The 27,738-nt window shown below is 36.8% G+C and overlaps 47 non-coding genes across 47 annotated transcripts; all 47 read left to right on the top strand.

The window, feature by feature from the left end:
* The first annotated feature begins 30 nt into the window (after positions 1-30).
* On the top strand, positions 31-104 carry TRNAT-AGU (transfer RNA threonine (anticodon AGU)). The gene has a single exon. It is a non-coding gene; the product is annotated as a tRNA-Thr (tRNA).
* A 280-nt stretch (positions 105-384) lies between these two features.
* TRNAT-AGU (transfer RNA threonine (anticodon AGU)) lies at positions 385-458 on the top strand. Its single transcript has one exon. It is a non-coding gene; the product is annotated as a tRNA-Thr (tRNA).
* A 1,696-nt stretch (positions 459-2,154) lies between these two features.
* Positions 2,155-2,228, top strand: TRNAT-AGU (transfer RNA threonine (anticodon AGU)). Its single transcript has one exon. It is a non-coding gene; the product is annotated as a tRNA-Thr (tRNA).
* Positions 2,229-2,672: 444 nt separating this feature from the next.
* On the top strand, positions 2,673-2,746 carry TRNAT-AGU (transfer RNA threonine (anticodon AGU)). The gene has a single exon. It is a non-coding gene; the product is annotated as a tRNA-Thr (tRNA).
* Positions 2,747-3,026: 280 nt separating this feature from the next.
* Positions 3,027-3,100, top strand: TRNAT-AGU (transfer RNA threonine (anticodon AGU)). The gene has a single exon. It is a non-coding gene; the product is annotated as a tRNA-Thr (tRNA).
* A 280-nt stretch (positions 3,101-3,380) lies between these two features.
* Positions 3,381-3,454, top strand: TRNAT-AGU (transfer RNA threonine (anticodon AGU)). The gene has a single exon. It is a non-coding gene; the product is annotated as a tRNA-Thr (tRNA).
* Positions 3,455-3,734: 280 nt separating this feature from the next.
* On the top strand, positions 3,735-3,808 carry TRNAT-AGU (transfer RNA threonine (anticodon AGU)). The gene has a single exon. It is a non-coding gene; the product is annotated as a tRNA-Thr (tRNA).
* Positions 3,809-5,251: 1,443 nt separating this feature from the next.
* On the top strand, positions 5,252-5,325 carry TRNAT-AGU (transfer RNA threonine (anticodon AGU)). Its single transcript has one exon. It is a non-coding gene; the product is annotated as a tRNA-Thr (tRNA).
* A 1,342-nt stretch (positions 5,326-6,667) lies between these two features.
* On the top strand, positions 6,668-6,741 carry TRNAT-AGU (transfer RNA threonine (anticodon AGU)). The gene has a single exon. It is a non-coding gene; the product is annotated as a tRNA-Thr (tRNA).
* A 634-nt stretch (positions 6,742-7,375) lies between these two features.
* On the top strand, positions 7,376-7,449 carry TRNAT-AGU (transfer RNA threonine (anticodon AGU)). The gene has a single exon. It is a non-coding gene; the product is annotated as a tRNA-Thr (tRNA).
* Positions 7,450-8,083: 634 nt separating this feature from the next.
* Positions 8,084-8,157, top strand: TRNAT-AGU (transfer RNA threonine (anticodon AGU)). Its single transcript has one exon. It is a non-coding gene; the product is annotated as a tRNA-Thr (tRNA).
* Positions 8,158-8,437: 280 nt separating this feature from the next.
* TRNAT-AGU (transfer RNA threonine (anticodon AGU)) lies at positions 8,438-8,511 on the top strand. Its single transcript has one exon. It is a non-coding gene; the product is annotated as a tRNA-Thr (tRNA).
* Positions 8,512-9,145: 634 nt separating this feature from the next.
* Positions 9,146-9,219, top strand: TRNAT-AGU (transfer RNA threonine (anticodon AGU)). The gene has a single exon. It is a non-coding gene; the product is annotated as a tRNA-Thr (tRNA).
* Positions 9,220-9,853: 634 nt separating this feature from the next.
* Positions 9,854-9,927, top strand: TRNAT-AGU (transfer RNA threonine (anticodon AGU)). Its single transcript has one exon. It is a non-coding gene; the product is annotated as a tRNA-Thr (tRNA).
* A 280-nt stretch (positions 9,928-10,207) lies between these two features.
* On the top strand, positions 10,208-10,281 carry TRNAT-AGU (transfer RNA threonine (anticodon AGU)). Its single transcript has one exon. It is a non-coding gene; the product is annotated as a tRNA-Thr (tRNA).
* Positions 10,282-10,915: 634 nt separating this feature from the next.
* On the top strand, positions 10,916-10,989 carry TRNAT-AGU (transfer RNA threonine (anticodon AGU)). The gene has a single exon. It is a non-coding gene; the product is annotated as a tRNA-Thr (tRNA).
* Positions 10,990-11,269: 280 nt separating this feature from the next.
* TRNAT-AGU (transfer RNA threonine (anticodon AGU)) lies at positions 11,270-11,343 on the top strand. Its single transcript has one exon. It is a non-coding gene; the product is annotated as a tRNA-Thr (tRNA).
* A 988-nt stretch (positions 11,344-12,331) lies between these two features.
* TRNAT-AGU (transfer RNA threonine (anticodon AGU)) lies at positions 12,332-12,405 on the top strand. The gene has a single exon. It is a non-coding gene; the product is annotated as a tRNA-Thr (tRNA).
* A 280-nt stretch (positions 12,406-12,685) lies between these two features.
* On the top strand, positions 12,686-12,759 carry TRNAT-AGU (transfer RNA threonine (anticodon AGU)). The gene has a single exon. It is a non-coding gene; the product is annotated as a tRNA-Thr (tRNA).
* A 634-nt stretch (positions 12,760-13,393) lies between these two features.
* Positions 13,394-13,467, top strand: TRNAT-AGU (transfer RNA threonine (anticodon AGU)). The gene has a single exon. It is a non-coding gene; the product is annotated as a tRNA-Thr (tRNA).
* Positions 13,468-15,161: 1,694 nt separating this feature from the next.
* TRNAT-AGU (transfer RNA threonine (anticodon AGU)) lies at positions 15,162-15,235 on the top strand. Its single transcript has one exon. It is a non-coding gene; the product is annotated as a tRNA-Thr (tRNA).
* Positions 15,236-15,514: 279 nt separating this feature from the next.
* TRNAT-AGU (transfer RNA threonine (anticodon AGU)) lies at positions 15,515-15,588 on the top strand. Its single transcript has one exon. It is a non-coding gene; the product is annotated as a tRNA-Thr (tRNA).
* Positions 15,589-15,868: 280 nt separating this feature from the next.
* Positions 15,869-15,942, top strand: TRNAT-AGU (transfer RNA threonine (anticodon AGU)). The gene has a single exon. It is a non-coding gene; the product is annotated as a tRNA-Thr (tRNA).
* A 614-nt stretch (positions 15,943-16,556) lies between these two features.
* Positions 16,557-16,630, top strand: TRNAT-AGU (transfer RNA threonine (anticodon AGU)). The gene has a single exon. It is a non-coding gene; the product is annotated as a tRNA-Thr (tRNA).
* A 280-nt stretch (positions 16,631-16,910) lies between these two features.
* On the top strand, positions 16,911-16,984 carry TRNAT-AGU (transfer RNA threonine (anticodon AGU)). Its single transcript has one exon. It is a non-coding gene; the product is annotated as a tRNA-Thr (tRNA).
* Positions 16,985-17,598: 614 nt separating this feature from the next.
* TRNAT-AGU (transfer RNA threonine (anticodon AGU)) lies at positions 17,599-17,672 on the top strand. The gene has a single exon. It is a non-coding gene; the product is annotated as a tRNA-Thr (tRNA).
* Positions 17,673-17,952: 280 nt separating this feature from the next.
* TRNAT-AGU (transfer RNA threonine (anticodon AGU)) lies at positions 17,953-18,026 on the top strand. Its single transcript has one exon. It is a non-coding gene; the product is annotated as a tRNA-Thr (tRNA).
* Positions 18,027-18,306: 280 nt separating this feature from the next.
* TRNAT-AGU (transfer RNA threonine (anticodon AGU)) lies at positions 18,307-18,380 on the top strand. Its single transcript has one exon. It is a non-coding gene; the product is annotated as a tRNA-Thr (tRNA).
* Positions 18,381-18,660: 280 nt separating this feature from the next.
* TRNAT-AGU (transfer RNA threonine (anticodon AGU)) lies at positions 18,661-18,734 on the top strand. The gene has a single exon. It is a non-coding gene; the product is annotated as a tRNA-Thr (tRNA).
* A 280-nt stretch (positions 18,735-19,014) lies between these two features.
* On the top strand, positions 19,015-19,088 carry TRNAT-AGU (transfer RNA threonine (anticodon AGU)). The gene has a single exon. It is a non-coding gene; the product is annotated as a tRNA-Thr (tRNA).
* A 280-nt stretch (positions 19,089-19,368) lies between these two features.
* Positions 19,369-19,442, top strand: TRNAT-AGU (transfer RNA threonine (anticodon AGU)). The gene has a single exon. It is a non-coding gene; the product is annotated as a tRNA-Thr (tRNA).
* A 280-nt stretch (positions 19,443-19,722) lies between these two features.
* On the top strand, positions 19,723-19,796 carry TRNAT-AGU (transfer RNA threonine (anticodon AGU)). Its single transcript has one exon. It is a non-coding gene; the product is annotated as a tRNA-Thr (tRNA).
* Positions 19,797-20,076: 280 nt separating this feature from the next.
* TRNAT-AGU (transfer RNA threonine (anticodon AGU)) lies at positions 20,077-20,150 on the top strand. The gene has a single exon. It is a non-coding gene; the product is annotated as a tRNA-Thr (tRNA).
* Positions 20,151-20,430: 280 nt separating this feature from the next.
* TRNAT-AGU (transfer RNA threonine (anticodon AGU)) lies at positions 20,431-20,504 on the top strand. The gene has a single exon. It is a non-coding gene; the product is annotated as a tRNA-Thr (tRNA).
* A 280-nt stretch (positions 20,505-20,784) lies between these two features.
* Positions 20,785-20,858, top strand: TRNAT-AGU (transfer RNA threonine (anticodon AGU)). The gene has a single exon. It is a non-coding gene; the product is annotated as a tRNA-Thr (tRNA).
* Positions 20,859-21,138: 280 nt separating this feature from the next.
* TRNAT-AGU (transfer RNA threonine (anticodon AGU)) lies at positions 21,139-21,212 on the top strand. The gene has a single exon. It is a non-coding gene; the product is annotated as a tRNA-Thr (tRNA).
* Positions 21,213-21,492: 280 nt separating this feature from the next.
* On the top strand, positions 21,493-21,566 carry TRNAT-AGU (transfer RNA threonine (anticodon AGU)). Its single transcript has one exon. It is a non-coding gene; the product is annotated as a tRNA-Thr (tRNA).
* Positions 21,567-22,552: 986 nt separating this feature from the next.
* TRNAT-AGU (transfer RNA threonine (anticodon AGU)) lies at positions 22,553-22,626 on the top strand. Its single transcript has one exon. It is a non-coding gene; the product is annotated as a tRNA-Thr (tRNA).
* Positions 22,627-22,906: 280 nt separating this feature from the next.
* Positions 22,907-22,980, top strand: TRNAT-AGU (transfer RNA threonine (anticodon AGU)). The gene has a single exon. It is a non-coding gene; the product is annotated as a tRNA-Thr (tRNA).
* Positions 22,981-23,259: 279 nt separating this feature from the next.
* On the top strand, positions 23,260-23,333 carry TRNAT-AGU (transfer RNA threonine (anticodon AGU)). The gene has a single exon. It is a non-coding gene; the product is annotated as a tRNA-Thr (tRNA).
* A 279-nt stretch (positions 23,334-23,612) lies between these two features.
* On the top strand, positions 23,613-23,686 carry TRNAT-AGU (transfer RNA threonine (anticodon AGU)). The gene has a single exon. It is a non-coding gene; the product is annotated as a tRNA-Thr (tRNA).
* A 614-nt stretch (positions 23,687-24,300) lies between these two features.
* TRNAT-AGU (transfer RNA threonine (anticodon AGU)) lies at positions 24,301-24,374 on the top strand. The gene has a single exon. It is a non-coding gene; the product is annotated as a tRNA-Thr (tRNA).
* A 986-nt stretch (positions 24,375-25,360) lies between these two features.
* Positions 25,361-25,434, top strand: TRNAT-AGU (transfer RNA threonine (anticodon AGU)). The gene has a single exon. It is a non-coding gene; the product is annotated as a tRNA-Thr (tRNA).
* Positions 25,435-25,714: 280 nt separating this feature from the next.
* On the top strand, positions 25,715-25,788 carry TRNAT-AGU (transfer RNA threonine (anticodon AGU)). The gene has a single exon. It is a non-coding gene; the product is annotated as a tRNA-Thr (tRNA).
* A 614-nt stretch (positions 25,789-26,402) lies between these two features.
* On the top strand, positions 26,403-26,476 carry TRNAT-AGU (transfer RNA threonine (anticodon AGU)). Its single transcript has one exon. It is a non-coding gene; the product is annotated as a tRNA-Thr (tRNA).
* A 280-nt stretch (positions 26,477-26,756) lies between these two features.
* TRNAT-AGU (transfer RNA threonine (anticodon AGU)) lies at positions 26,757-26,830 on the top strand. The gene has a single exon. It is a non-coding gene; the product is annotated as a tRNA-Thr (tRNA).
* A 614-nt stretch (positions 26,831-27,444) lies between these two features.
* Positions 27,445-27,518, top strand: TRNAT-AGU (transfer RNA threonine (anticodon AGU)). Its single transcript has one exon. It is a non-coding gene; the product is annotated as a tRNA-Thr (tRNA).
* The last annotated feature ends 220 nt before the right edge of the window (positions 27,519-27,738 follow it).

Below are 27,738 nucleotides of genomic sequence, written 5' to 3'. Positions count from 1 at the left end.
AATTTTCAAGTAACACAGTAGCTTTCATGTGGTGCTGTGGCTTAGTTGGTCAAAGCGCCTGTCTAGTAAACAGGAGATCCTGAGTTCAAATCTCAGCAGTGCCTTATTTTCATTCCGTTTTCTGATCTTTGTGTGCAGGTTGCTGTTAAAGCATAGAAAAGTAAGATGTGCAAAATCTTTAGATTCATTCACTCTGGCTTACTTTGTCATCAGTATACAAAGTTTAAAGAAGTTGGTAATTTCCAAGTAACACAGCATCTAAAATGTGGTGCTGTGGCTTAGATGGTTAAAACCTTTAGATTTATTCACTCTGGCTTAATTTGTTACCATTATACGAAGTTCAGAGAAGCAGGCAATTTTCAAGTAACACGGTAGCTTTCATGTGGTGCTGTGGCTTAGTTGGTCAAAGCGCCTGTCTAGTAAACAGGAGATCCTGAGTTCAAATCTCAGCAGTGCCTTATTTTCATTCCGTTTTCTGACCTTTGTGTGCAGGTTGCGGTTAAAGCATAGAAAAGTAAGATGTGCAAAACCTTTAGATTCATTCACTATGGCTTACTTTGTCATCATTATACAAAGTTTAAAGAAGTCTGTAATTTCCAAGTAACACAGCATCTAAAATGTGGTGCTATGGCTTAGATGGTTAAAACCTTTAGATTTATTCACTCTGGCTTATTTTGTTACCATTATACGAAGTTTAGAGAAGCAGGCAATTTTCAAGTAACACAGTAGCTTTCATGTGGTGCTGTGGCTTAGTTGGTTAAAGCGCCTGTCTAGTAAACAGGAGATCCTGAGTTAAAATCTCAGCAGTGCCTTATTTTCATTCTGTTTTATGATCTTTGTGTGCAGGTTGCGGTTAAAGCATAGAAAAGTAAGATGTGCAAAATCTTTAGATTCATTCACTCTGGCTTACTTTGTCATCATTATACAGAGTTTAAAGAAGTCGGTAATTTCCAAGTAACACAGCATCTAAAATGTGGTGCTGTGGCTTAGATGGTTAAAACCTTTAGATTTATTCACTCTGGCTTAATTTGTTACCATTATACGAAGTTTAGAGAAGCAGACAATTTTCAAGTAACACGGTAGCTTTCATGTGGTGCTGTGGCTTGGTTGGTCAAAGCGCCTGTCTAGTAAACAGGAGATCCTGAGTTCAAATCTCAGCAGTGCCTTAATTTCATTCCGTTTTCTGATCTTTGTGTGCAGGTTGCTGTTAAAGCATAGAAAAGTAAGATGTGCAAAATCTTTAGATTCATTCACTCTGGCTTACTTTGTCATCAGTATACAAAGTTTAAAGAAGTCGGTAATTTCCAAGTAACACAGCATCTAAAATGTGGTGCTGTGGCTTAGATGGTTAAAACCTTTAGATTTATTCACTCTGGCTTATTTTGTTACCATTATACGAAGTTTAGAGAAGCAGGCAATTTTCAAGTAACACAGTAGCTTTCATGTGGTGCTGTGGCTTAGTTGGTTAAAGCGCCTGTCTAGTAAACAGGAGATCCTGAGTTAAAATCTCAGCAGTGCCTTATTTTCATTCTGTTTTATGATCTTTGTGTGCAGGTTGCGGTTAAAGCATAGAAAAGTAAGATGTGCAAAACCTTTAGATACATTCACTATGGCTTACTTTGTCATCAGTATACAAAGTTTAAAGAAGTCTGTAATTTCCAAGTAACACAGCATCTAAAATGTGGTGCTATGGCTTAGATGGTTAAAACCTTTAGATTTATTCACTCTGGCTTATTTTGTTACCATTATACGAAGTTTAGAGAAGCAGGCAATTTTCAAGTAACACAGTAGCTTTCATGTGGTGCTGTGGCTTAGTTGGTTAAAGCGCCTGTCTAGTAAACAGGCGATCCTGAGTTAAAATCTCAGCAGTGCCTTATTTTCATTCTGTTTTATGATCTTTGTGTGCAGGTTGCGGTTAAAGCATAGAAAAGTAAGATGTGCAAAACCTTTAGATTCATTCACTATGGCTTACTTTGTCATCATTATACAAAGTTTAAAGAAGTCGGTAATTTCCAAGTAACACAGCATCTAAAATGTGGTGCTGTGGCTTAGATGGTTAAAACCTTTAGATTTATTCACACTGGCTTATTTTGTTACCATTATACGAAGTTTAGAGAAGCAGGCAATTTTCAAGTAACACAGCAGCTTTCATGTGGTGCTGTGGCTTAGTTGGTTAAAGCGCCTGTCTAGTAAACAGGAGATCCTGAGTTCAAATCTCAGCAGTGCCTTATTTTCATTCCATTTTCTGATCTTTGTGTGCAGGTTGCTGTTAAAGCATAGAAAAGTAAGATGTGCAAAATCTTTAGATTCATTCACTCTGGCTTACTTTGTCATCATTATACAAAGTTTAAAGAAGTCGGTAATTTCCAAGTAACACAGCATCTAAAATGTGGTGCTATGGCTTAGATCAGGCATGTCCAACGTTGGCCCTCCAGATGTTTTGAAACTACACATCCCAGCATGCTTTGCCACAGTTTTGCTATTAGAGAATGCTAAAACTATTGCAAAGCATGCTGGGATGTGTAGTTTCAAAACATCCGGAGGGCCAACGTTGGACATGCCTGGCTTAGATGGTTAAAACCTTTAGATTTATTCACTCTGGCTTATTTTGTTACCATTATACGAAGTTTAGAGAAGCAGGCAATTTTCAAGTAAATCAGTAGCTTTCATGTGGTGCTGTGGCTTAGTTGGTTAAAGCGCCTGTCTAGTAAACAGGAGATCCTGAGTTCAAATCTCAGCAGTGCCTTATTTTCATTCCGTTTTATGATCTTTGTGTGCAGGTTGCGGTTAAAGCATAGAAAAGTAAGATGTGCAAAACCTTTAGATTCATTCACTATGGCTTACTTTGTCATCATTATACAGAGTTTAAAGAAGTCGGTAATTTCCAAGTAACACAGCATCTAAAATGTGGTGCTGTGGCTTAGATGGTTAAAACCTTTAGATTTATTCACTCTGGCTTAATTTGTTACCATTATACGAAGTTTAGAGAAGCAGACAATTTTCAAGTAACACGGTAGCTTTCATGTGGTGCTGTGGCTTAGTTGGTCAAAGCGCCTGTCTAGTAAACAGGAGATCCTGAGTTCAAATCTCAGCAGTGCCTTATTTTCATTCCGTTTTATGATCTTTGTGTGCAGGTTGCGGTTAAAGCATAGAAAAGTAAGATGTGCAAAACCTTTAGATTCATTCACTATGGCTTACTTTGTCATCATTATACAAAGTTTAAAGAAGTCTGTAATTTCCAAGTAACACAGCATCTAAAATGTGGTGCTATGGCTTAGATGGTTAAAACCTTTAGATTTATTCACTCTGGCTTATTTTGTTACCATTATACGAAGTTTAGAGAAGCAGGCAATTTTCAAGTAACACGGTAGCTTTCATGTGGTGCTGTGGCTTAGTTGGTCAAAGCGCCTGTCTAGTAAACAGGAGATCCTGAGTTCAAATCTCAGCAGTGCCTTATTTTCATTCCGTTTTATGATCTTTGTGTGCAGGTTGCGGTTAAAGCATAGAAAAGTAAGATGTGCAAAACCTTTAGATTCATTCACTATGGCTTACTTTGTCATCATTATACAAAGTTTAAAGAAGTCTGTAATTTCCAAGTAACACAGCATCTAAAATGTGGTGCTATGGCTTAGATGGTTAAAACCTTTAGATTTATTCACTCTGGCTTATTTTGTTACCATTATACGAAGTTTAGAGAAGCAGGCAATTTTCAAGTAACACGGTAGCTTTCATGTGGTGCTGTGGCTTAGTTGGTCAAAGCGCCTGTCTAGTAAACAGGAGATCCTGAGTTCAAATCTCAGCAGTGCCTTATTTTCATTCCGTTTTATGATCTTTGTGTGCAGGTTGCGGTTAAAGCATAGAAAAGTAAGATGTGCAAAACCTTTAGATTCATTCACCATGGCTTACTTTGTCATCATTATACAAAGTTTAAAGAAGTCTGTAATTTCCAAGTAACACAGCATCTAAAATGTGGTGCTATGGCTTAGATGGTTAAAACCTTTAGATTTATTCACTCTGGCTTATTTTGTTACCATTATACGAAGTTTAGAGAAGCAGGCAATTTTCAAGTAAATCAGTAGCTTTCATGTGGTGCTGTGGCTTAGTTGGTTAAAGCGCCTGTCTAGTAAACAGGAGATCCTGAGTTAAAATCTCAGCAGTGCCTTATTTTCATTCTGTTTTATGATCTTTGTGTGCAGGTTGCGGTTAAAGCATAGAAAAGTAAGATGTGCAAAATCTTTAGATTCATTCACTCTGGCTTACTTTGTCATCATTATACAGAGTTTAAAGAAGTCGGTAATTTCCAAGTAACACAGCATCTAAAATGTGGTGCTGTGGCTTAGATGGTTAAAACCTTTAGATTTATTCACTCTGGCTTAATTTGTTACCATTATACGAAGTTTAGAGAAGCAGACAATTTTCAAGTAACACGGTAGCTTTCATGTGGTGCTGTGGCTTTAGATTTATTCACTCTGGCTTAATTTGTTACCATTATACGAAGTTCAGAGAAGCAGGCAATTTTCAAGTAACACGGTAGCTTTCATGTGGTGCTGTGGCTTAGTTGGTCAAAGCGCCTGTCTAGTAAACAGGAGATCCTGAGTTCAAATCTCCGCAGTGTCTTATTTTCATTCCGTTTTCTGACCTTTGTGTGCAGGTTGCGGTTAAAGCATAGAAAAGTAAGATGTGCAAAACCTTTAGATTCATTCACTATGGCTTACTTTGTCATCATTATACAAAGTTTAAAGAAGTCTGTAATTTCCAAGTAACACAGCATCTAAAATGTGGTGCTATGGCTTAGATGGTTAAAACCTTTAGATTTATTCACTCTGGCTTATTTTGTTACCATTATACGAAGTTTAGAGAAGCAGGCAATTTTCAAGTAACACAGTAGCTTTCATGTGGTGCTGTGGCTTAGTTGGTTAAAGCGCCTGTCTAGTAAACAGGAGATCCTGAGTTAAAATCTCAGCAGTGCCTTATTTTCATTCTGTTTTATGATCTTTGTGTGCAGGTTGCGGTTAAAGCATAGAAAAGTAAGATGTGCAAAATCTTTAGATTCATTCACTCTGGCTTACTTTGTCATCATTATACAGAGTTTAAAGATGTCGGTAATTTCCAAGTAACACAGCATCTAAAATGTGGTGTTGTGGCTTAGATGGTTAAAACCTTTAGATTTATTCACTCTGGCTTAATTTGTTACCATTATACGAAGTTTAGAGAAGCAGACAATTTTCAAGTAACACGGTAGCTTTCATGTGGTGCTGTGGCTTAGTTGGTCAAAGCGCCTGTCTAGTAAACAGGAGATCCTGAGTTCAAATCTCAGCAGTGCCTTAATTTCATTCCGTTTTCTGATCTTTGTGTGCAGGTTGCTGTTAAAGCATAGAAAAGTAAGATGTGCAAAATCTTTAGATTCATTCACTCTGGCTTACTTTGTCATCAGTATACAAAGTTTAAAGAAGTCGGTAATTTCCAAGTAACACAGCATCTAAAATGTGGTGCTGTGGCTTAGATGGTTAAAACCTTTAGATTTATTCACTCTGGCTTATTTTGTTACCATTATACGAAGTTTAGAGGAGCAGTCAATTTTCAAGTAACACAGTAGCTTTCATGTGGTGCTGTGGCTTAGTTGGTTAAAGCGCATGTCTAGTAAACAGGAGATCATGAGTTCAAATCTCAGCAGTGCCTTATTTTCATTCCGTTTTATGATCTTTGTGTGCAGGTTGCGGTTAAAGCATAGAAAAGTAAGATGTGCAAAACCTTTAGATTCATTCACTATGGCTTACTTTGTCATCAGTATACAAAGTTTAAAGAAGTCGGTAATTTCCAAGTAACACAGCATCTAAAATGTGGTGCTATGGCTTAGATGGTTAAAACCTTTAGATTTATTCACTCTGGCTTATTTTGTTACCATTATACGAAGTTTAGAGGAGCAGTCAATTTTCAAGTAACACAGTAGCTTTCATGTGGTGCTGTGGCTTAGTTGGTTAAAGCGCATGTCTAGTAAACAGGAGATCATGAGTTCAAATCTCAGCAGTGCCTTATTTTCATTCCGTTTTATGATCTTTGTGTGCAGGTTGCGGTTAAAGCATAGAAAAGTAAGATGTGCAAAACCTTTAGATTCATTCACTATGGCTTACTTTTTCATCATTATACAAAGTTTAAAGAAGTCGGTAATTTCCAAGTAACACAGCATCTAAAATGTGGTGCTATGGCTTAGATGGTTAAAACCTTTAGATTTATTCACTCTGGCTTATTTTGTTACCATTATACGAAGTTTAGAGAAGCAGGCAATTTTCAAGTAAATCAGTAGCTTTCATGTGGTGCTGTGGCTTAGTTTGTTAAAGCGCCTGTCTAGTAAACAGGAGATCCTGAGTTCAAATCTCAGCAGTGCCTTATTTTCATTCCGTTTTATGATCTTTGTGTGCAGGTTGCGGTTAAAGCATAGAAAAGTAAGATGTGCAAAACCTTTAGATTCATTCACTATGGCTTACTTTGTCATCATTATACAGAGTTTAAAGAAGTCGGTAATTTCCAAGTAACACAGCATCTAAAATGTGGTGCTGTGGCTTAGATGGTTAAAACCTTTAGATTTATTCACTCTGGCTTAATTTGTTACCATTATACGAAGTTTTGAGAAGCAGACAATTTTCAAGTAACACGGTAGCTTTCATGTGGTGCTGTGGCTTAGTTGGTCAAAGTGCCTGTCTAGTAAACAGGAGATCCTGAGTTCAAATCTCAGCAGTGCCTTATTTTCATTCCGTTTTATGATCTTTGTGTGCAGGTTGCGGTTAAAGCATAGAAAAGTAAGATGTGCAAAACCTTTAGATTCATTCACTATGGCTTACTTTGTCATCATTATACAAAGTTTAAAGAAGTCTGTAATTTCCAAGTAACACAGCATCTAAAATGTGGTGCTATGGCTTAGATGGTTAAAACCTTTAGATTTATTCACTCTGGCTTATTTTGTTACCATTATACGAAGTTTAGAGAAGCAGGCAATTTTCAAGTAACACAGTAGCTTTCATGTGGTGCTGTGGCTTAGTTGGTTAAAGCGCCTGTCTAGTAAACAGGAGATCCTGAGTTAAAATCTCAGCAGTGCCTTATTTTCATTCTGTTTTATGATCTTTGTGTGCAGGTTGCGGTTAAAGCATAGAAAAGTAAGATGTGCAAAATCTTTAGATTCATTCACTCTGGCTTACTTTGTCATCATTATACAGAGTTTAAAGAAGTCGGTAATTTCCAAGTAACACAGCATCTAAAATGTGGTGCTGTGGCTTAGATGGTTAAAACCTTTAGATTTATTCACTCTGGCTTAATTTGTTACCATTATACGAAGTTTAGAGAAGCAGACAATTTTCAAGTAACACGGTAGCTTTCATGTGGTGCTGTGGCTTAGTTGGTCAAAGCGCCTGTCTAGTAAACAGGAGATCCTGAGTTCAAATCTCAGCAGTGCCTTATTTTCATTCCGTTTTCTGACCTTTGTGTGCAGGTTGCGGTTAAAGCATAGAAAAGTAAGATGTGCAAAACCTTTAGATTCATTCACTATGGCTTACTTTGTCATCATTATACAAAGTTTAAAGAAGTCTGTAATTTCCAAGTAACACAGCATCTAAAATGTGGTGCTATGGCTTAGATGGTTAAAACCTTTAGATTTATTCACTCTGGCTTATTTTGTTACCATTATACGAAGTTTAGAGAAGCAGGCAATTTTCAAGTAACACAGTAGCTTTCATGTGGTGCTGTGGCTTAGTTGGTTAAAGCGCCTGTCTAGTAAACAGGAGATCCTGAGTTAAAATCTCAGCAGTGCCTTATTTTCATTCTGTTTTATGATCTTTGTGTGCAGGTTGCGGTTAAAGCATAGAAAAGTAAGATGTGCAAAATCTTTAGATTCATTCACTCTGGCTTACTTTGTCATCATTATACAGAGTTTAAAGAAGTCGGTAATTTCCAAGTAACACAGCATCTAAAATGTGGTGCTGTGGCTTAGATGGTTAAAACCTTTAGATTTATTCACTCTGGCTTAATTTGTTACCATTATACGAAGTTTAGAGAAGCAGACAATTTTCAAGTAACACAGTAGCTTTCATGTGGTGCTGTGGCTTAGTTGGTCAAAGTGCCTGTCTAGTAAACAGGAGATCCTGAGTTCAAATCTCAGCAGTGCCTTATTTTCATTCCGTTTTCTGATCTTTGTGTGCAGGTTGCTGTTAAAGCATAGAAAAGTAAGATGTGCAAAATCTTTAGATTCATTCACTCTGGCTTACTTTGTCATCAGTATACAAAGTTTAAAGAAGTTGGTAATTTCCAAGTAACACAGCATCTAAAATGTGGTGCTGTGGCTTAGATGGTTAAAACCTTTAGATTTATTCACTCTGGCTTAATTTGTTTCCATTATACGAAGTTCAGAGAAGCAGGCAATTTTCAAGTAACACGGTAGCTTTCATGTGGTGCTGTGGCTTAGTTGGTCAAAGCGCCTGTCTAGTAAACAGGAGATCCTGAGTTCAAATCTCAGCAGTGCCTTATTTTCATTCCGTTTTCTGACCTTTGTGTGCAGGTTGCGGTTAAAGCATAGAAAAGTCAGATGTGCAAAACCTTTAGATTCATTCACTATGGCTTACTTTGTCATCATTATACAAAGTTTAAAGAAGTCTGTAATTTCCAAGTAACACAGCATCTAAAATGTGGTGCTATGGCTTAGATGGTTAAAACCTTTAGATTTATTCACTCTGGCTTATTTTGTTACCATTATACGAAGTTTAGAGAAGCAGGCAATTTTCAAGTAACACAGTAGCTTTCATGTGGTGCTGTGGCTTAGTTGGTTAAAGCGCCTGTCTAGTAAACAGGAGATCCTGAGTTAAAATCTCAGCAGTGCCTTATTTTCATTCTGTTTTATGATCTTTGTGTGCAGGTTGCGGTTAAAGCATAGAAAAGTAAGATGTGCAAAATCTTTAGATTCATTCACTCTGGCTTACTTTGTCATCATTATACAGAGTTTAAAGAAGTCGGTAATTTCCAAGTAACACAGCATCTAAAATGTGGTGCTGTGGCTTAGATGGTTAAAACCTTTAGATTTATTCACTCTGGCTTAATTTGTTACCATTATACGAAGTTTAGAGAAGCAGACAATTTTCAAGTAACACGGTAGCTTTCATGTGGTGCTGTGGCTTAGTTGGTCAAAGCGCCTGTCTAGTAAACAGGAGATCCTGAGTTCAAATCTCAGCAGTGCCTTATTTTCATTCCGTTTTCTGACCTTTGTGTGCAGGTTGCGGTTAAAGCATAGAAAAGTAAGATGTGCAAAACCTTTAGATTCATTCACTATGGCTTACTTTGTCATCATTATACAAAGTTTAAAGAAGTCTGTAATTTCCAAGTAACACAGCATCTAAAATGTGGTGCTATGGCTTAGATGGTTAAAACCTTTAGATTTATTCACTCTGGCTTATTTTGTTACCATTATACGAAGTTTAGAGAAGCAGGCAATTTTCAAGTAACACAGTAGCTTTCATGTGGTGCTGTGGCTTAGTTGGTTAAAGCGCCTGTCTAGTAAACAGGAGATCCTGAGTTAAAATCTCAGCAGTGCCTTATTTTCATTCTGTTTTATGATCTTTGTGTGCAGGTTGCGGTTAAAGCATAGAAAAGTAAGATGTGCAAAATCTTTAGATTCATTCACTCTGGCTTACTTTGTCATCATTATACAGAGTTTAAAGAAGTCGGTAATTTCCAAGTAACACAGCATCTAAAATGTGGTGCTGTGGCTTAGATGGTTAAAACCTTTAGATTTATTCACTCTGGCTTAATTTGTTACCATTATACGAAGTTTAGAGAAGCAGACAATTTTCAAGTAACACAGTAGCTTTCATGTGGTGCTGTGGCTTAGTTGGTCAAAGTGCCTGTCTAGTAAACAGGAGATCCTGAGTTCAAATCTCAGCAGTGCCTTATTTTCATTCCGTTTTCTGATCTTTGTGTGCAGGTTGCTGTTAAAGCATAGAAAAGTAAGATGTGCAAAATCTTTAGATTCATTCACTCTGGCTTACTTTGTCATCAGTATACAAAGTTTAAAGAAGTTGGTAATTTCCAAGTAACACAGCATCTAAAATGTGGTGCTGTGGCTTAGATGGTTAAAACCTTTAGATTTATTCACTCTGGCTTAATTTGTTTCCATTATACGAAGTTCAGAGAAGCAGGCAATTTTCAAGTAACACGGTAGCTTTCATGTGGTGCTGTGGCTTAGTTGGTCAAAGCGCCTGTCTAGTAAACAGGAGATCCTGAGTTCAAATCTCAGCAGTGCCTTATTTTCATTCCGTTTTCTGACCTTTGTGTGCAGGTTGCGGTTAAAGCATAGAAAAGTAAGATGTGCAAAACCTTTAGATTCATTCACTATGGCTTACTTTGTCATCATTATACAAAGTTTAAAGAAGTCTGTAATTTCCAAGTAACACAGCATCTAAAATGTGGTGCTATGGCTTAGATGGTTAAAACCTTTAGATTTATTCACTCTGGCTTATTTTGTTACCATTATACGAAGTTTAGAGAAGCAGGCAATTTTCAAGTAACACAGTAGCTTTCATGTGGTGCTGTGGCTTAGTTGGTTAAAGCGCCTGTCTAGTAAACAGGAGATCCTGAGTTAAAATCTCAGCAGTGCCTTATTTTCATTCTGTTTTATGATCTTTGTGTGCAGGTTGCGGTTAAAGCATAGAAAAGTAAGATGTGCAAAATCTTTAGATTCATTCACTCTGGCTTACTTTGTCATCATTATACAGAGTTTAAAGAAGTCGGTAATTTCCAAGTAACACAGCATCTAAAATGTGGTGCTGTGGCTTAGATGGTTAAAACCTTTAGATTTATTCACTCTGGCTTAATTTGTTACCATTATACGAAGTTTAGAGAAGCAGACAATTTTCAAGTAACACGGTAGCTTTCATGTGGTGCTGTGGCTTAGTTGGTCAAAGCGCCTGTCTAGTAAACAGGAGATCCTGAGTTCAAATCTCAGCAGTGCCTTAATTTCATTCCGTTTTCTGATCTTTGTGTGCAGGTTGCTGTTAAAGCATAGAAAAGTAAGATGTGCAAAATCTTTAGATTCATTCACTCTGGCTTACTTTGTCATCAGTATACAAAGTTTAAAGAAGTCGGTAATTTCCAAGTAACACAGCATCTAAAATGTGGTGCTGTGGCTTAGATGGTTAAAACCTTTAGATTTATTCACTCTGGCTTATTTTGTTACCATTATACGAAGTTTAGAGGAGCAGTCAATTTTCAAGTAACACAACAGCTTTCATGTGGTGCTGTGGCTTAGTTGGTCAAAGCGCCTGTCTAGTAAACAGGAGATTCTGAGTTCAAATCTCAGCAGTGCCTTATTTTCATTCCGTTTTCTGACCTTTGTGTGCAGGTTGCGGTTAAAGCATAGAAAAGTCAGATGTGCAAAACCTTTAGATTCATTCACTATGGCTTACTTTGTCATCATTATACAAAGTTTAAAGAAGTCTGTAATTTCCAAGTAACACAGCATCTAAAATGTGGTGCTATGGCTTAGATGGTTAAAACCTTTAGATTTATTCACTCTGGCTTATTTTGTTACCATTATACGAAGTTTAGAGAAGCAGGCAATTTTCAAGTAACACAGTAGCTTTCATGTGGTGCTGTGGCTTAGTTGGTTAAAGCGCCTGTCTAGTAAACAGGAGATCCTGAGTTAAAATCTCAGCAGTGCCTTATTTTCATTCTGTTTTATGATCTTTGTGTGCAGGTTGCGGTTAAAGCATAGAAAAGTAAGATGTGCAAAACCTTTAGATTCATTCACTATGGCTTACTTTGTCATCATTATACAAAGTTTAAAGAAGTCTGTAATTTCCAAGTAACACAGCATCTAAAATGTGGTGCTATGGCTTAGATGGTTAAAACCTTTAGATTTATTCACTCTGGCTTATTTTGTTACCATTATACGAAGTTTAGAGAAGCAGGCAATTTTCAAGTAACACAGTAGCTTTCATGTGGTGCTGTGGCTTAGTTGGTTAAAGCGCCTGTCTAGTAAACAGGAGATCCTGAGTTAAAATCTTAGCAGTGCCTTATTTTCATTCTGTTTTATGATCTTTGTGTGCAGGTTGCGGTTAAAGCATAGAAAAGTAAGATGTGCAAAATCTTTAGATTCATTCACTCTGGCTTACTTTGTCATCATTATACAGAGTTTAAAGAAGTCGGTAATTTCCAAGTAACACAGCATCTAAAATGTGGTGCTGTGGCTTAGATGGTTAAAACCTTTAGATTTATTCACTCTGGCTTAATTTGTTACCATTATACGAAGTTTAAAGAAGCAGACAATTTTCAAGTAACACAGTAGCTTTCATGTGGTGCTGTGGCTTAGTTGGTCAAAGCGCCTGTCTAGTAAACAGGAGATCCTGAGTTCAAATCTCAGCAGTGCCTTATTTTCATTCCGTTTTCTGATCTTTGTGTGCAGGTTGCTGTTAAAGCATAGAAAAGTAAGATGTGCAAAATCTTTAGATTCATTCACTCTGGCTTACTTTGTCATCAGTATACAAAGTTTAAAGAAGTTGGTAATTTCCAAGTAACACAGCATCTAAAATGTGGTGCTGTGGCTTAGATGGTTAAAACCTTTAGATTTATTCACTCTGGCTTAATTTGTTACCATTATACGAAGTTCAGAGAAGCAGGCAATTTTCAAGTAACACGGTAGCTTTCATGTGGTGCTGTGGCTTAGTTGGTCAAAGCGCCTGTCTAGTAAACAGGAGATCCTGAGTTCAAATCTCAGCAGTGCCTTATTTTCATTCCGTTTTCTGACCTTTGTGTGCAGGTTGCGGTTAAAGCATAGAAAAGTAAGATGTGCAAAACCTTTAGATTCATTCACTATGGCTTACTTTGTCATCATTATACAAAGTTTAAAGAAGTCTGTAATTTCCAAGTAACACAGCATCTAAAATGTGGTGCTATGGCTTAGATGGTTAAAACCTTTAGATTTATTCACTCTGGCTTATTTTGTTACCATTATACGAAGTTTAGAGAAGCAGGCAATTTTCAAGTAACACAGTAGCTTTCATGTGGTGCTGTGGCTTAGTTGGTTAAAGCACCTGTCTAGTAAACAGGAGATCCTGAGTTAAAATCTCAGCAGTGCCTTATTTTCATTCTGTTTTATGATCTTTGTGTGCAGGTTGCGGTTAAAGCATAGAAAAGTAAGATGTGCAAAATCTTTAGATTCATTCACTCTGGCTTACTTTGTCATCATTATACAGAGTTTAAAGAAGTCGGTAATTTCCAAGTAACACAGCATCTAAAATGTGGTGCTGTGGCTTAGATGGTTAAAACCTTTAGATTTATTCACTCTGGCTTAATTTGTTACCATTATACGAAGTTTAGAGAAGCAGACAATTTTCAAGTAACACGGTAGCTTTCATGTGGTGCTGTGGCTTAGTTGGTCAAAGCGCCTGTCTAGTACACAGGAGATCCTGAGTTCAAATCTCAGCAGTGCCTTATTTTCATTCCGTTTTCTGATCTTTGTGTGCAGGTTGCTGTTAAAGCATAGAAAAGTAAGATGTGCAAAATCTTTAGATTCATTCACTCTGGCTTACTTTGTCATCAGTATACAAAGTTTAAAGAAGTCGGTAATTTCCAAGTAACACAGCATCTAAAATGTGGTGCTGTGGCTTAGATGGTTAAAACCTTTAGATTTATTAACTCTGGCTTATTTTGTTACCATTATACGAAGTTTAGAGGAGCAGTCAATTTTCAAGTAACACAACAGCTTTCATGTGGTGCTGTGGCTTAGTTGGTCAAAGCGCATGTCTAGTAAACAGGAGATCCTGAGTTCAAATCTCAGCAGTGCCTTATTTTCATTCTGTTTTATTATCTTTGTTTGAAGTTTGCTGTTAAAGCATAGAAAATAAGATGTGCAAAACCTTTAGATTCATTCACTATGGCTTACTTTGTCATCATTATACAAAGTTTAAAGAAGTCGCTAATTTCCAAGTAACACAGCATCTAAAATGTGCTGCTGTGGCTTAGCTGGTTAAAACCTTTAGATTTATTCACTCTGGCTTATTTTGTTACCATTATATGAAGTTTAGAGAAGCAGGCAATTTTCAAGTAACACAGCAGCTTTCATGTGGTGCTGTGGCTTAGTTGGTCAAAGCGCCTGTCTAGTAAACAGGAGATCCTGAATTCAAATCTCAGCAGTGCCTTTTTTTTCATTCTGTTTTAGGATCTTTGTTTGAAGTTTGCTGTTAAAGCATAGAAAATAAGATGCGCAGAACCTTTAGATTCATTCACTATGGCTTACTTTGTCATCATTATACAAAGTTTAAAGAAGTCGGTAATTTCCAAGTAACACAGCATCTAAAATGTGGTGCTGTGGCTTAGATGGTTAAAACCTTTAGATTTATTCACACTGGCTTATTTTGTTACCATTATACGAAGTTTAGAGAAGCAGGCAATTTTCAAGTAACACAGCAGCTTTCATGTGGTGCTGTGGCTTAGTTGGTCAAAGCGCCTGACTAGTAAACAGGAGATCCTGAGTTCAAATCTCAGCAGTGCCTTATTTTCATTCCGTTTTCTGATCTTTGTGTGCAGGTTGCTGTTAAAGCATAGAAAAGTAAGATGTGCAAAATCTTTAGATTCATTCACTCTGGCTTACTTTGTCATCATTATACAGAGTTTAAAGAAGTCGGTAATTTCCAAGTAACACAGCATCTAAAATGTGGTGCTGTGGCTTAGATGGTTAAAACCTTTAGATTTATTCACTCTGGCTTATTTTGTTACCAATAAACGAAGTTTAGAGAAGCAGACAATTTTCAAGTAACACAGTAGCTTTCATGTGGTGCTGTGGCTTAGTTGGTCAAAGCGCCTGTGTAGTAAACAGGAGATCCTGAGTTCAAATCTCAGCAGTGCCTTATTTTCATTCTGTTTTATGATCTTTGTTTGAAGTTTGCTGTTAAAGCATAGAAAATAAGATGTGCAGAACCTTTAGATTCAATCACTATGGCTTTTTTTGTCATCATTATACAAAGTTTAAAGAAGTCGGTAATTTCCAAGTAACACAGCATCTAAAATGTGGTGCAATGGCTTAGATGGTTAAAACCTTTAGATTTATTCACTCTGGCTTAATTTGTTACCATTATACGAAGTTTAGAGAAGCAGGCAATTTTCAACTAACACAGTAGCTTTCATGTGGTGCTGTGGCTTAGTTGGTCAAAGCGCCTGTCTAGTAAACAGGAGATCCTGAGTTCAAATCTCAGCAGTGCCTTATTTTCATTCTGTTTTAGGATCTTTGTTTGAAGTTTGCTGTTAAAGCATAGAAAATAAGATGTGCAGAACCTTTAGATTCATTCACTATGGCTTACTTTGTCATCATTATACAAAGTTTAAAGAAGTCAGTAATTTCCAAGTAACACAGCATCTAAAATGTGGTGCTGTGGCTTAGATGGTTAAAACCTTTAGATTTATTCACTCTGGCTTAATTTGTTACTATTATACGAAGTTTAGAGAAGCAGACAATTTTCAAGTAACACAGTAGCTTTCATGTGGTGCTGTGGCTTAGTTGGTTAAAGCGCCTGTCTAGTAAACAGGAGATCCTGAGTTCAAATCTCAGCAGTGCCTTATTTTCATTCCGTTTTCTGATCTTTGTGTGCAGGTTGCGGTTAAAGCATAGAAAAGTAAGATGTGCAAAACCTTTAGATTCATTCACTATGGCTTACTTTGTCATCATTATACAAAGTTTAAAGAATTCGGTAATTTCCAAGTAACACAGCATCTAAAATGTGGTGCTATGGCTTAGATGGTTAAAACCTTTAGATTTATTAACTCTGGCTTATTTTGTTACCATTATACGAAGTTTAGAGAAGCAGGCAATTTTCAAGTAACACAGTAGCTTTCATGTGGTGCTGTGGCTTAGTTGGTTAAAGCGCCTGTCTAGTAAACAGGAGATCCTGAGTTAAAATCTCAGCAGTGCCTTATTTTCATTCCGTTTTATGATCTTTGTGTGCAGGTTGCGGTTAAAGCATAGAAAAGTAAGATGTGCAAAACCTTTAGATTCATTCACTATGGCTTACTTTGTCATCATTATACAAAGTTTAAAGAAGTCGGTAATTTCCAAGTAACACAGCATCTAAAATGTGGTGCTGTGGCTTAGATGGTTAAAACCTTTAGATTTATTCACACTGGCTTATTTTGTTACCATTATACGAAGTATAGAGAAGCAGGCAATTTTGAAGTAACACAGCAGCTTTCATGTGGTGCTGTGGCTTAGTTGAACAGGAGATCCTGAGTTCAAATCTCAGCAGTGTCTTATTTTCATTCCGTTTTCTGATCTTTGTGTGCAGCTTGCTGTTAAAGCATAGAAAAGTAAGATGTGCAAAACCTTTAGATTCATTCACTCTGGCTTACTTTGTCATCATTATACAAAGTCTAAAGAAGTCGGTAATTTCCAAGTAACACAGCATCTAAAATGTGGTGCTATGGCTTAGATGGTTAAAACCTTTAGATTTATTCACTCTGGCTTATTTTGTTACCATTATACGAAGTTTAGAGAAGCAGGCAATTTTCAAGTAACACAGTAGCTTTCATGTGGTGCTGTGGCTTAGTTGGTTAAAGCGCCTGTCTAGTAAACAGGAGATCCTGAGTTAAAATCTCAGCAGTGCCTTATTTTCATTCCGTTTTCTGATCTTTGTGTGCAGGTTGCGGTTAAAGCATAGAAAAGTAAGATGTGCAAAACCTTTAGATTCATTCACTATGGCTTACTTTGTCATCATTATACAAAGTTTAAAGAAGTCGGTAATTTCCAAGTAACACAGCATCTAAAATGTGGTGCTATGGCTTAGATGGTTAAAACCTTTAGATTTATTCACTCTGGCTTATTTTGTTACCATTATACGAAGTTTAGAGAAGCAGGCAATTTTCAAGTAACACAGTAGCTTTCATGTGGTGCTGTGGCTTAGTTGGTTAAAGCGCCTGTCTAGTAAACAGGAGATCCTGAGTTAAAATCTCAGCAGTGCCTTATTTTCATTCCGTTTTATGATCTTTGTGTGCAGGTTGCGGTTAAAGCATAGAAAAGTAAGATGTGCAAAACCTTTAGATTCATTCACTATGGCTTACTTTGTCATCATTATACAAAGTTTAAAGAAGTCGGTAATTTCCAAGTAACACAGCATCTAAAATGTGGTGCTGTGGCTTAGATGGTTAAAACCTTTAGATTTATTCACACTGGCTTATTTTGTTACCATTATACGAAGTTTAGAGAAGCAGGCAATTTTGAAGTAACACAGCAGCTTTCATGTGGTGCTGTGGCTTAGTTGAACAGGAGATCCTGAGTTCAAATCTCAGCAGTGTCTTATTTTCATTCCGTTTTCTGATCTTTGTGTGCAGGTTGCTGTTAAAGCATAGAAAAGTAAGATGTGCAAAACCTTTAGATTCATTCACTCTGGCTTACTTTGTCATCATTATACAAAGTCTAAAGAAGTCGGTAATTTCCAAGTAACACAGCATCTAAAATGTGGTGCTATGCTTTAGATGGTTAAAACCTTTAGATTTATTCACTCTGGCTTATTTTGTTACCATTATACGAAGTTTAGAGAAGCAGGCAATTTTCAAGTAAATCAGTAGCTTTCATGTGGTGCTGTGGCTTAGTTGGTTAAAGCGCCTGTCTAGTAAACAGGAGATCCTGAGTTCAAATCTCAGCAGTGCCTTATTTTCATTCCGTTTTATGATCTTTGTGTGCAGGTTGCGGTTAAAGCATAGAAAAGTAAGATGTGCAAAACCTTTAGATTCATTCACTATGGCTTACTTTGTCATCATTATACAGAGTTTAAAGAAGTCGGTAATTTCCAAGTAACACAGCATCTAAAATGTGGTGCTGTGGCTTAGATGGTTAAAACCTTTAGATTTATTCACTCTGGCTTAATTTGTTACCATTATACGAAGTTTAGAGAAGCAGACAATTTTCAAGTAACACGGTAGCTTTCATGTGGTGCTGTGGCTTAGTTGGTCAAAGCGCCTGTCTAGTAAACAGGAGATCCTGAGTTCAAATCTCAGCAGTGCCTTATTTTCATTCCGTTTTATGATCTTTGTGTGCAGGTTGCGGTTAAAGCATAGAAAAGTAAGATGTGCAAAACCTTTAGATTCATTCACTATGGCTTACTTTGTCATCATTATACAAAGTTTAAAGAAGTCGGTAATTTCCAAGTAACACAGCATCTAAAATGTGGTGCTGTGGCTTAGATGGTTAAAACCTTTAGATTTATTCACACTGGCTTATTTTGTTACCATTATACGAAGTTTAGAGAAGCAGGCAATTTTCAAGTAACACGGTAGCTTTCACGTGGTGCTGTGGCTTAGTTGGTCAAAGCGCCTGTCTAGTAAACAGGAGATCCTGAGTTCAAATCTCAGCAGTGCCTTATTTTCATTCCGTTTTCTGACCTTTGTGTGCAGGTTGCGGTTAAAGCATAGAAAAGTAAGATGTGCAAAACCTTTAGATTCATTCACTATGGCTTAGTTTGTCATCATTATACAAAGTTTAAAGAAGTCTGTAATTTCCAAGTAACACAGCATCTAAAATGTGGTGCTATGGCTTAGATGGTTAAAACCTTTAGATTTATTCACTCTGGCTTATTTTGTTACCATTATACGAAGTTTAGAGAAGCAGGCAATTTTCAAGTAACACAGTAGCTTTCATGTGGTGCTGTGGCTTAGTTGGTTAAAGCGCCTGTCTAGTAAACAGGAGATCCTGAGTTAAAATCTCAGCAGTGCCTTATTTTCATTCTGTTTTATGATCTTTGTGTGCAGGTTGCGGTTAAAGCATAGAAAAGTAAGATGTGCAAAATCTTTAGATTCATTCACTCTGGCTTACTTTGTCATCATTATACAGAGTTTAAAGAAGTCGGTAATTTCCAAGTAACACAGCATCTAAAATGTGGTGCTGTGGCTTAGATGGTTAAAACCTTTAGATTTATTCACTCTGGCTTAATTTGTTACCATTATACGAAGTTTAGAGAAGCAGACAATTTTCAAGTAACACAGTAGCTTTCATGTGGTGCTGTGGCTTAGTTGGTCAAAGCGCCTGTCTAGTAAACAGGAGATCCTGAGTTCAAATCTCAGCAGTGCCTTATTTTCATTCCGTTTTCTGATCTTTGTGTGCAGGTTGCTGTTAAAGCATAGAAAAGTAAGATGTGCAAAATCTTTAGATTCATTCACTCTGGCTTACTTTGTCATCAGTATACAAAGTTTAAAGAAGTTGGTAATTTCCAAGTAACACAGCATCTAAAATGTGGTGCTGTGGCTTAGATGGTTAAAACCTTTAGATTTATTCACTCTGGCTTAATTTGTTACCATTATACGAAGTTCAGAGAAGCAGGCAATTTTCAAGTAACACGGTAGCTTTCATGTGGTGCTGTGGCTTAGTTGGTCAAAGCGCCTGTCTAGTAAACAGGAGATCCTGAGTTCAAATCTCAGCAGTGCCTTATTTTCATTCCGTTTTCTGACCTTTGTGTGCAGGTTGCGGTTAAAGCATAGAAAAGTAAGATGTGCAAAACCTTTAGATTCATTCACTATGGCTTACTTTGTCATCATTATACAAAGTTTAAAGAAGTCTGTAATTTCCAAGTAACACAGCATCTAAAATGTGGTGCTATGGCTTAGATGGTTAAAACCTTTAGATTTATTCACTCTGGCTTATTTTGTTACCATTATACGAAGTTTAGAGAAGCAGGAAAATTTCAAGTAACACAGTAGCTTTCATGTGGTGCTGTGGCTTAGTTGGTTAAAGCGCCTGTCTAGTAAACAGGAGATCCTGAGTTAAAATCTCAGCAGTGCCTTATTTTCATTCTGTTTTATGATCTTTGTGTGCAGGTTGCGGTTAAAGCATAGAAAAGTAAGATGTGCAAAATCTTTAGATTCATTCACTCTGGCTTACTTTGTCATCATTATACAGAGTTTAAAGAAGTCGGTAATTTCCAAGTAACACAGCATCTAAAATGTGGTGCTGTGGCTTAGATGGTTAAAACCTTTAGATTTATTCACTCTGGCTTAATTTGTTACCATTATACGAAGTTTAGAGAAGCAGACAATTTTCAAGTAACACGATAGCTTTCATGTGGTGCTGTGGCTTAGTTGGTCAAAGCGCCTGTCTAGTAAACAGGAGATCCTGAGTTCAAATCTCAGCAGTGCCTTATTTTCATTCCGTTTTCTATTCTTTGTGTGCAGGTTGCTGTTAAAGCATAGAAAAGTAAGATGTGCAAAATCTTTAGATTCATTCACTCTGGCTTACTTTGTCATCATTATACAGAGTTTAAAGAAGTCGGTAATTTCCAAGTAACACAGCATCTAAAATGTGGTGCTGTGGCTTAGATGGTTAAAACCTTTAGATTTATTCACTCTGGCTTAATTTGTTACCATTATACGAAGTTTAGAGAAGCAGACAATTTTCAAGTAACACAGTAGCTTTCATGTGGTGCTGTGGCTTAGTTGGTCAAAGCGCCTGTCTAGTAAACAGGAGATCCTGAGTTCAAATCTCAGCAGTGCCTTATTTTCATTCCGTTTTCTGATCTTTGTGTGCAGGTTGCTGTTAAAGCATAGAAAAGTAAGATGTGCAAAATCTTTAGATTCATTCACTCTGGCTTACTTTGTCATCAGTATACAAAGTTTAAAGAAGTTGGTAATTTCCAAGTAACACAGCATCTAAAATGTGGTGCTGTGGCTTAGATGGTTAAAACCTTTAGATTTATTCACTCTGGCTTAATTTGTTACCATTATACGAAGTTCAGAGAAGCAGGCAATTTTCAAGTAACACGGTAGCTTTCATGTGGTGCTGTGGCTTAGTTGGTCAAAGCGCCTGTCTAGTAAACAGGAGATCCTGAGTTCAAATCTCAGCAGTGCCTTATTTTCATTCCGTTTTCTGACCTTTGTGTGCAGGTTGCGGTTAAAGCATAGAAAAGTAAGATGTGCAAAACCTTTAGATTCATTCACTATGGCTTACTTTGTCATCATTATACAAAGTTTAAAGAAGTCTGTAATTTCCAAGTAACACAGCATCTAAAATGTGGTGCTATGGCTTAGATGGTTAAAACCTTTAGATTTATTCACTCTGGCTTATTTTGTTACCATTATACGAAGTTTAGAGAAGCAGGAAAATTTCAAGTAACACAGTAGCTTTCATGTGGTGCTGTGGCTTAGTTGGTTAAAGCGCCTGTCTAGTAAACAGGAGATCCTGAGTTAAAATCTCAGCAGTGCCTTATTTTCATTCTGTTTTATGATCTTTGTGTGCAGGTTGCGGTTAAAGCATAGAAAAGTAAGATGTGCAAAATCTTTAGATTCATTCACTCTGGCTTACTTTGTCATCATTATACAGAGTTTAAAGAAGTCGGTAATTTCCAAGTAACACAGCATCTAAAATGTGGTGCTGTGGCTTAGATGGTTAAAACCTTTAGATTTATTCACTCTGGCTTAATTTGTTACCATTATACGAAGTTTAGAGAAGCAGACAATTTTCAAGTAACACGATAGCTTTCATGTGGTGCTGTGGCTTAGTTGGTCAAAGCGCCTGTCTAGTAAACAGGAGATCCTGAGTTCAAATCTCAGCAGTGCCTTATTTTCATTCCGTTTTCTATTCTTTGTGTGCAGGTTGCTGTTAAAGCATAGAAAAGTAAGATGTGCAAAATCTTTAGATTCATTCACTCTGGCTTACTTTGTCATCAGTATACAAAGTTTAAAGAAGTCGGTAATTTCCAAGTAACACAGCATCTAAAATGTGGTGCTGTGGCTTAGATGGTTAAAACCTTTAGATTTATTCACTCTGGCTTCTTTTGTTACCATTATACGAAGTTTAGAGGAGCAGTCAATTTTCAAGTAACACAACAGCTTTCATGTGGTGCTGTGGCTTAGTTGGTCAAAGCGCATGTCTAGTAAACAGGAGATCCTGAGTTCAAATCTCAGCAGTGCCTTATTTTCATTCTGTTTTATTATCTTTGTTTGAAGTTTGCTGTTAAAGCATAGAAAATAAGATGTGCAAAACCTTTAGATTCATTCACTATGGCTTACTTTGTCATCATTATACAAAGTTTAAAGAAGTCGCTAATTTCCAAGTAACACAGCATCTAAAATGTGCTGCTGTGGCTTAGCTGGTTAAAACCTTTAGATTTATTCACTCTGGCTTATTTTGTTACCATTATATGAAGTTTAGAGAAGCAGGCAATTTTCAAGTAACACAGCAGCTTTCATGTGGTGCTGTGGCTTAGTTGGTCAAAGCGCCTGTCTAGTAAACAGGAGATCCTGAATTCAAATCTCAGCAGTGCCTTATTTTCATTCTGTTTTAGGATCTTTGTTTGAAGTTTGCTGTTAAAGCATAGAAAATAAGATGCGCAGAACCTTTAGATTCATTCACTATGGCTTACTTTGTCATCATTATACAAAGTTTAAAGAAGTCGGTAATTTCCAAGTAACACAGCATCTAAAATGTGGTGCTGTGGCTTAGATGGTTAAAACCTTTAGATTTATTCACACTGGCTTATTTTGTTACCATTATACGAAGTTTAGAGAAGCAGGCAATTTTCAAGTAACACAGCAGCTTTCATGTGGTGCTGTGGCTTAGTTGGTCAAAGCGCCTGTCTAGTAAACAGGAGATCCTGAGTTCAAATCTCAGCAGTGCCTTATTTTCATTCCGTTTTCTGATCTTTGTGTGCAGGTTGCTGTTAAAGCATAGAAAAGTAAGATGTGCAAAATCTTTAGATTCATTCACTCTGGCTTACTTTGTCATCATTATACAGAGTTTAAAGAAGTCGGTAATTTCCAAGTAACACAGCATCTAAAATGTGGTGCTGTGGCTTAGATGGTTAAAACCTTTAGATTTATTCACTCTGGCTTATTTTGTTACCAATAAACGAAGTTTAGAGAAGCAGACAATTTTCAAGTAACACAGTAGCTTTCATGTGGTGCTGTGGCTTAGTTGGTCAAAGCGCCTGTCTAGTAAACAGGAGATCCTGAGATCAAATCTCAGCAGTGCCTTATTTTCATTCTGTTTTATGATCTTTGTTTGAAGTTTGCTGTTAAAGCATAGAAAATAAGATGTGCAGAACCTTTAGATTCATTCACTATGGCTTTTTTTGTCATCATTATACAAAGTTTAAAGAAGTCGGTAATTTCCAAGTAACACAGCATCTAAAATGTGGTGCTATGGCTTAGATGGTTAAAACCTTTAGATTTATTCACTCTGGCTTAATTTGTTACCATTATACGAAGTTTAGAGAAGCAGGCAATTTTCAACTAACACAGTAGCTTTCATGTGGTGCTGTGGCTTAGTTGGTCAAAGCGCCTGTCTAGTAAACAGGAGATCCTGAGTTCAAATCTCAGCAGTGCCTTATTTTCATTCTGTTTTAGGATCTTTGTTTGAAGTTTGCTGTTAAAGCATAGAAAATAAGATGTGCAGAACCTTTAGATTCATTCACTATGGCTTACTTTGTCATCATTATACAAAGTTTAAAGAAGTCGGTAATTTCCAAGTAACACAGCATCTAAAATGTGGTGCTGTGGCTTAGATGGTTAAAACCTTTAGATTTATTCACTCTGGCTTAATTTGTTACTATTATACGAAGTTTAGAGAAGCAGACAATTTTCAAGTAACACAGTAGCTTTCATGTGGTGCTGTGGCTTAGTTGGTCAAAGCGCCTGTCTAGTAAACAGGAGATCCTGAGTTAAAATCTCAGCAGTGCCTTATTTTCATTCCGTTTTATGATCTTTGTGTGCAGGTTGCGGTTAAAGCATAGAAAAGTAAGATGTGCAAAACCTTTAGATTCATTCACTATGGCTTACTTTGTCATCATTATACAAAGTTTAAAGAAGTCGGTAATTTCCAAGTAACACAGCATCTAAAATGTGGTGCTGTGGCTTAGATGGTTAAAACCTTTAGATTTATTCACACTGGCTTATTTTGTTACCATTATACGAAGTATAGAGAAGCAGGCAATTTTGAAGTAACACAGCAGCTTTCATGTGGTGCTGTGGCTTAGTTGAACAGGAGATCCTGAGTTCAAATCTCAGCAGTGTCTTATTTTCATTCCGTTTTCTGATCTTTGTGTGCAGCTTGCTGTTAAAGCATAGAAAAGTAAGATGTGCAAAACCTTTAGATTCATTCACTCTGGCTTACTTTGTCATCATTATACAAAGTCTAAAGAAGTCGGTAATTTCCAAGTAACACAGCATCTAAAATGTGGTGCTATGGCTTAGATGGTTAAAACCTTTAGATTTATTCACTCTGGCTTATTTTGTTACCATTATACGAAGTTTAGAGAAGCAGGCAATTTTCAAGTAACACAGTAGCTTTCATGTGGTGCTGTGGCTTAGTTGGTTAAAGCGCCTGTCTAGTAAACAGGAGATCCTGAGTTAAAATCTCAGCAGTGCCTTATTTTCATTCCGTTTTCTGATCTTTGTGTGCAGGTTGCGGTTAAAGCATAGAAAAGTAAGATGTGCAAAACCTTTAGATTCATTCACTATGGCTTACTTTGTCATCATTATACAAAGTTTAAAGAAGTCGGTAATTTCCAAGTAACACAGCATCTAAAATGTGGTGCTATGGCTTAGATGGTTAAAACCTTTAGATTTATTCACTCTGGCTTATTTTGTTACCAATAAACGAAGTTTAGAGAAGCAGACAATTTTCAAGTAACACAGTAGCTTTCATGTGGTGCTGTGGCTTAGTTGGTCAAAGCGCCTGTGTAGTAAACAGGAGATCCTGAGTTCAAATCTAAGCTGTGCCTTATTTTCATTCTGTTTTATGATCTTTGTTTGAAGTTTGCTGTTAAAGCATAGAAAATAAGATGTGCAGAACCTTTAGATTCATTCACTATGGCTTTTTTTGTCATCATTATACAAAGTTTAAAGAAGTCGGTAATTTCCAAGTAACACAGCATCTAAAATGTGGTGCTATGGCTTAGATGGTTAAAACCTTTAGATTTATTCACTCTGGCTTAATTTGTTACCATTATACGAAGTTTAGAGAAGCAGGCAATTTTCAACTAACACAGTAGCTTTCATGTGGTGCTGTGGCTTAGTTGGTCAAAGCGCCTGTCTAGTAAACAGGAGATCCTGAGTTCAAAGCTCAGCAGTGCCTTATTTTCATTCTGTTTTATGATCTTTCTTTGAAGTTTGCTGTTAAAGCATAGAAAATAAGATGTGCAGAACCTTTAGATTCATTCACTATGGCTTACTTTGTCATCATTATACAAAGTTTAAAGAAGTCGGTAATTTCCAAGTAACACAGCATCTAAAATGTGGTGCTGTGGCTTAGATGGTTAAAACCTTTAGATTTATTCACTCTGGCTTAATTTGTTACTATTATACGAAGTTTAGAGAAGCAGACAATTTTCAAGTAACACAGTAGCTTTCATGTGGTGCTGTGGCTTAGTTGGTCAAAGCGCCTGTCTAGTAAACAGGAGATCCTGAGTTCAAATCTCAGCAGTGCCTTATTTTCATTCCGTTTTCAGATCTTTGTGTGCAGGTTGCGGTTAAAGCATAGAAAAGTAAGATGTGCAAAACCTTTAGATTCATTCACTATGGCTTACTTTGTCATCATTATACAAAGTTTAAAGAATTCGGTAATTTCCAAGTAACACAGCATCTAAAATGTGGTGCTATGGCTTAGATGGTTAAAACCTTTAGATTTATTAACTCTGGCTTATTTTGTTACCATTATACGAAGTTTAGAGAAGCAGGCAATTTTCATGTAACACAGTAGCTTTCATGTGGTGCTGTGGCTTAGTTGGTTAAAGCGCCTGTCTAGTAAACAGGAGATCCTGAGTTAAAATCTCAGCAGTGCCTTATTTTCATTCCGTTTTATGATCTTTGTGTGCAGGTTGCGGTTAAAGCATAGAAAAGTAAGATGTGCAAAACCTTTAGATTCATTCACTATGGCTTACTTTGTCATCATTATACAAAGTTTAAAGAAGTCGGTAATTTCCAAGTAACACAGCATCTAAAATGTGGTGCTGTGGCTTAGATGGTTAAAACCTTTAGATTTATTCACACTGGCTTATTTTGTTACCATTATACGAAGTATAGAGAAGCAGGCAATTTTGAAGTAACACAGCAGCTTTCATGTGGTGCTGTGGCTTAGTTGAACAGGAGATCCTGAGTTCCAATCTCAGCAGTGTCTTATTTTCATTCCGTTTTCTGATCTTTGTGTGCAGCTTGCTGTTAAAGCATAGAAAAGTAAGATGTGCAAAACCTTTAGATTCATTCACTCTGGCTTACTTTGTCATCATTATACAAAGTCTAAAGAAGTCGGTAATTTCCAAGTAACACAGCATCTAAAATGTGGTGCTATGGCTTAGATGGTTAAAACCTTTAGATTTATTCACTCTGGCTTATTTTGTTACCATTATACGAAGTTTAGAGAAGCAGGCAATTTTCAAGTAACACAGTAGCTTTCATGTGGTGCTGTGGCTTAGTTGGTTAAAGCGCCTGTCTAGTAAACAGGAGATCCTGAGTTAAAATCTCAGCAGTGCCTTATTTTCATTCCGTTTTCTGATCTTTGTGTGCAGGTTGCGGTTAAAGCATAGAAAAGTAAGATGTGCAAAACCTTTAGATTCATTCACTATGGCTTACTTTGTCATCATTATACAAAGTTTAAAGAAGTCGGTAATTTCCAAGTAACACAGCATCTAAAATGTGGTGCTATGGCTTAGATGGTTAAAACCTTTAGATTTATTCACTCTGGCTTATTTTGTTACCATTATACGAAGTTTAGAGAAGCAGGCAATTTTCAAGTAACACAGTAGCTTTCATGTGGTGCTGTGGCTTAGTTGGTTAAAGCGCCTGTCTAGTAAACAGGAGATCCTGAGTTAAAATCTCAGCAGTGCCTTATTTTCATTCCGTTTTATGATCTTTGTGTGCAGGTTGCGGTTAAAGCATAGAAAAGTAAGATGTGCAAAACCTTTAGATTCATTCACTATGGCTTACTTTGTCATCATTATACAAAGTTTAAAGAAGTCGGTAATTTCCAAGTAACACAGCATCTAAAATGTGGTGCTGTGGCTTAGATGGTTAAAACCTTTAGATTTATTCACACTGGCTTATTTTGTTACCATTATACGAAGTTTAGAGAAGCAGGCAATTTTGAAGTAACACAGCAGCTTTCATGTGGTGCTGTGGCTTAGTTGAACAGGAGATCCTGAGTTCAAATCTCAGCAGTGTCTTATTTTCATTCCGTTTTCTGATCTTTGTGTGCAGGTTGCGGTTAAAGCATAGAAAAGTAAGATGTGCAAAACCTTTAGATTCATTCACTCTGGCTTACTTTGTCATCATTATACAAAGTCTAAAGAAGTCGGTAATTTCCAAGTAACACAGCATCTAAAATGTGGTGCTATGGCTTAGATGGTTAAAACCTTTAGATTTATTCACTCTGGCTTATTTTGTTACCATTATACGAAGTTTAGAGAAGCAGGCAATTTTCAAGTAAATCAGTAGCTTTCATGTGGTGCTGTGGCTTAGTTGGTTAAAGCGCCTGTCTAGTAAACAGGAGATCCTGAGTTCAAATCTCAGCAGTGCCTTATTTTCATTCCGTTTTATGATCTTTGTGTGCAGGTTGCGGTTAAAGCATAGAAAAGTAAGATGTGCAAAACCTTTAGATTCATTCACTATGGCTTACTTTGTCATCATTATACAGAGTTTAAAGAAGTCGGTAATTTCCAAGTAACACAGCATCTAAAATGTGGTGCTGTGGCTTAGATGGTTAAAACCTTTAGATTTATTCACTCTGGCTTAATTTGT

The sequence above is a fragment of the Crinia signifera genome, chromosome 11 (genome assembly GCF_055691185.1).
Source record: "Crinia signifera chromosome 11, ASM5569118v1, whole genome shotgun sequence".
In the NCBI taxonomy this organism is placed as follows: Eukaryota; Metazoa; Chordata; class Amphibia; order Anura; family Myobatrachidae; genus Crinia; species Crinia signifera.
This window is presented reverse-complemented; position numbering and strand designations above follow the sequence as displayed.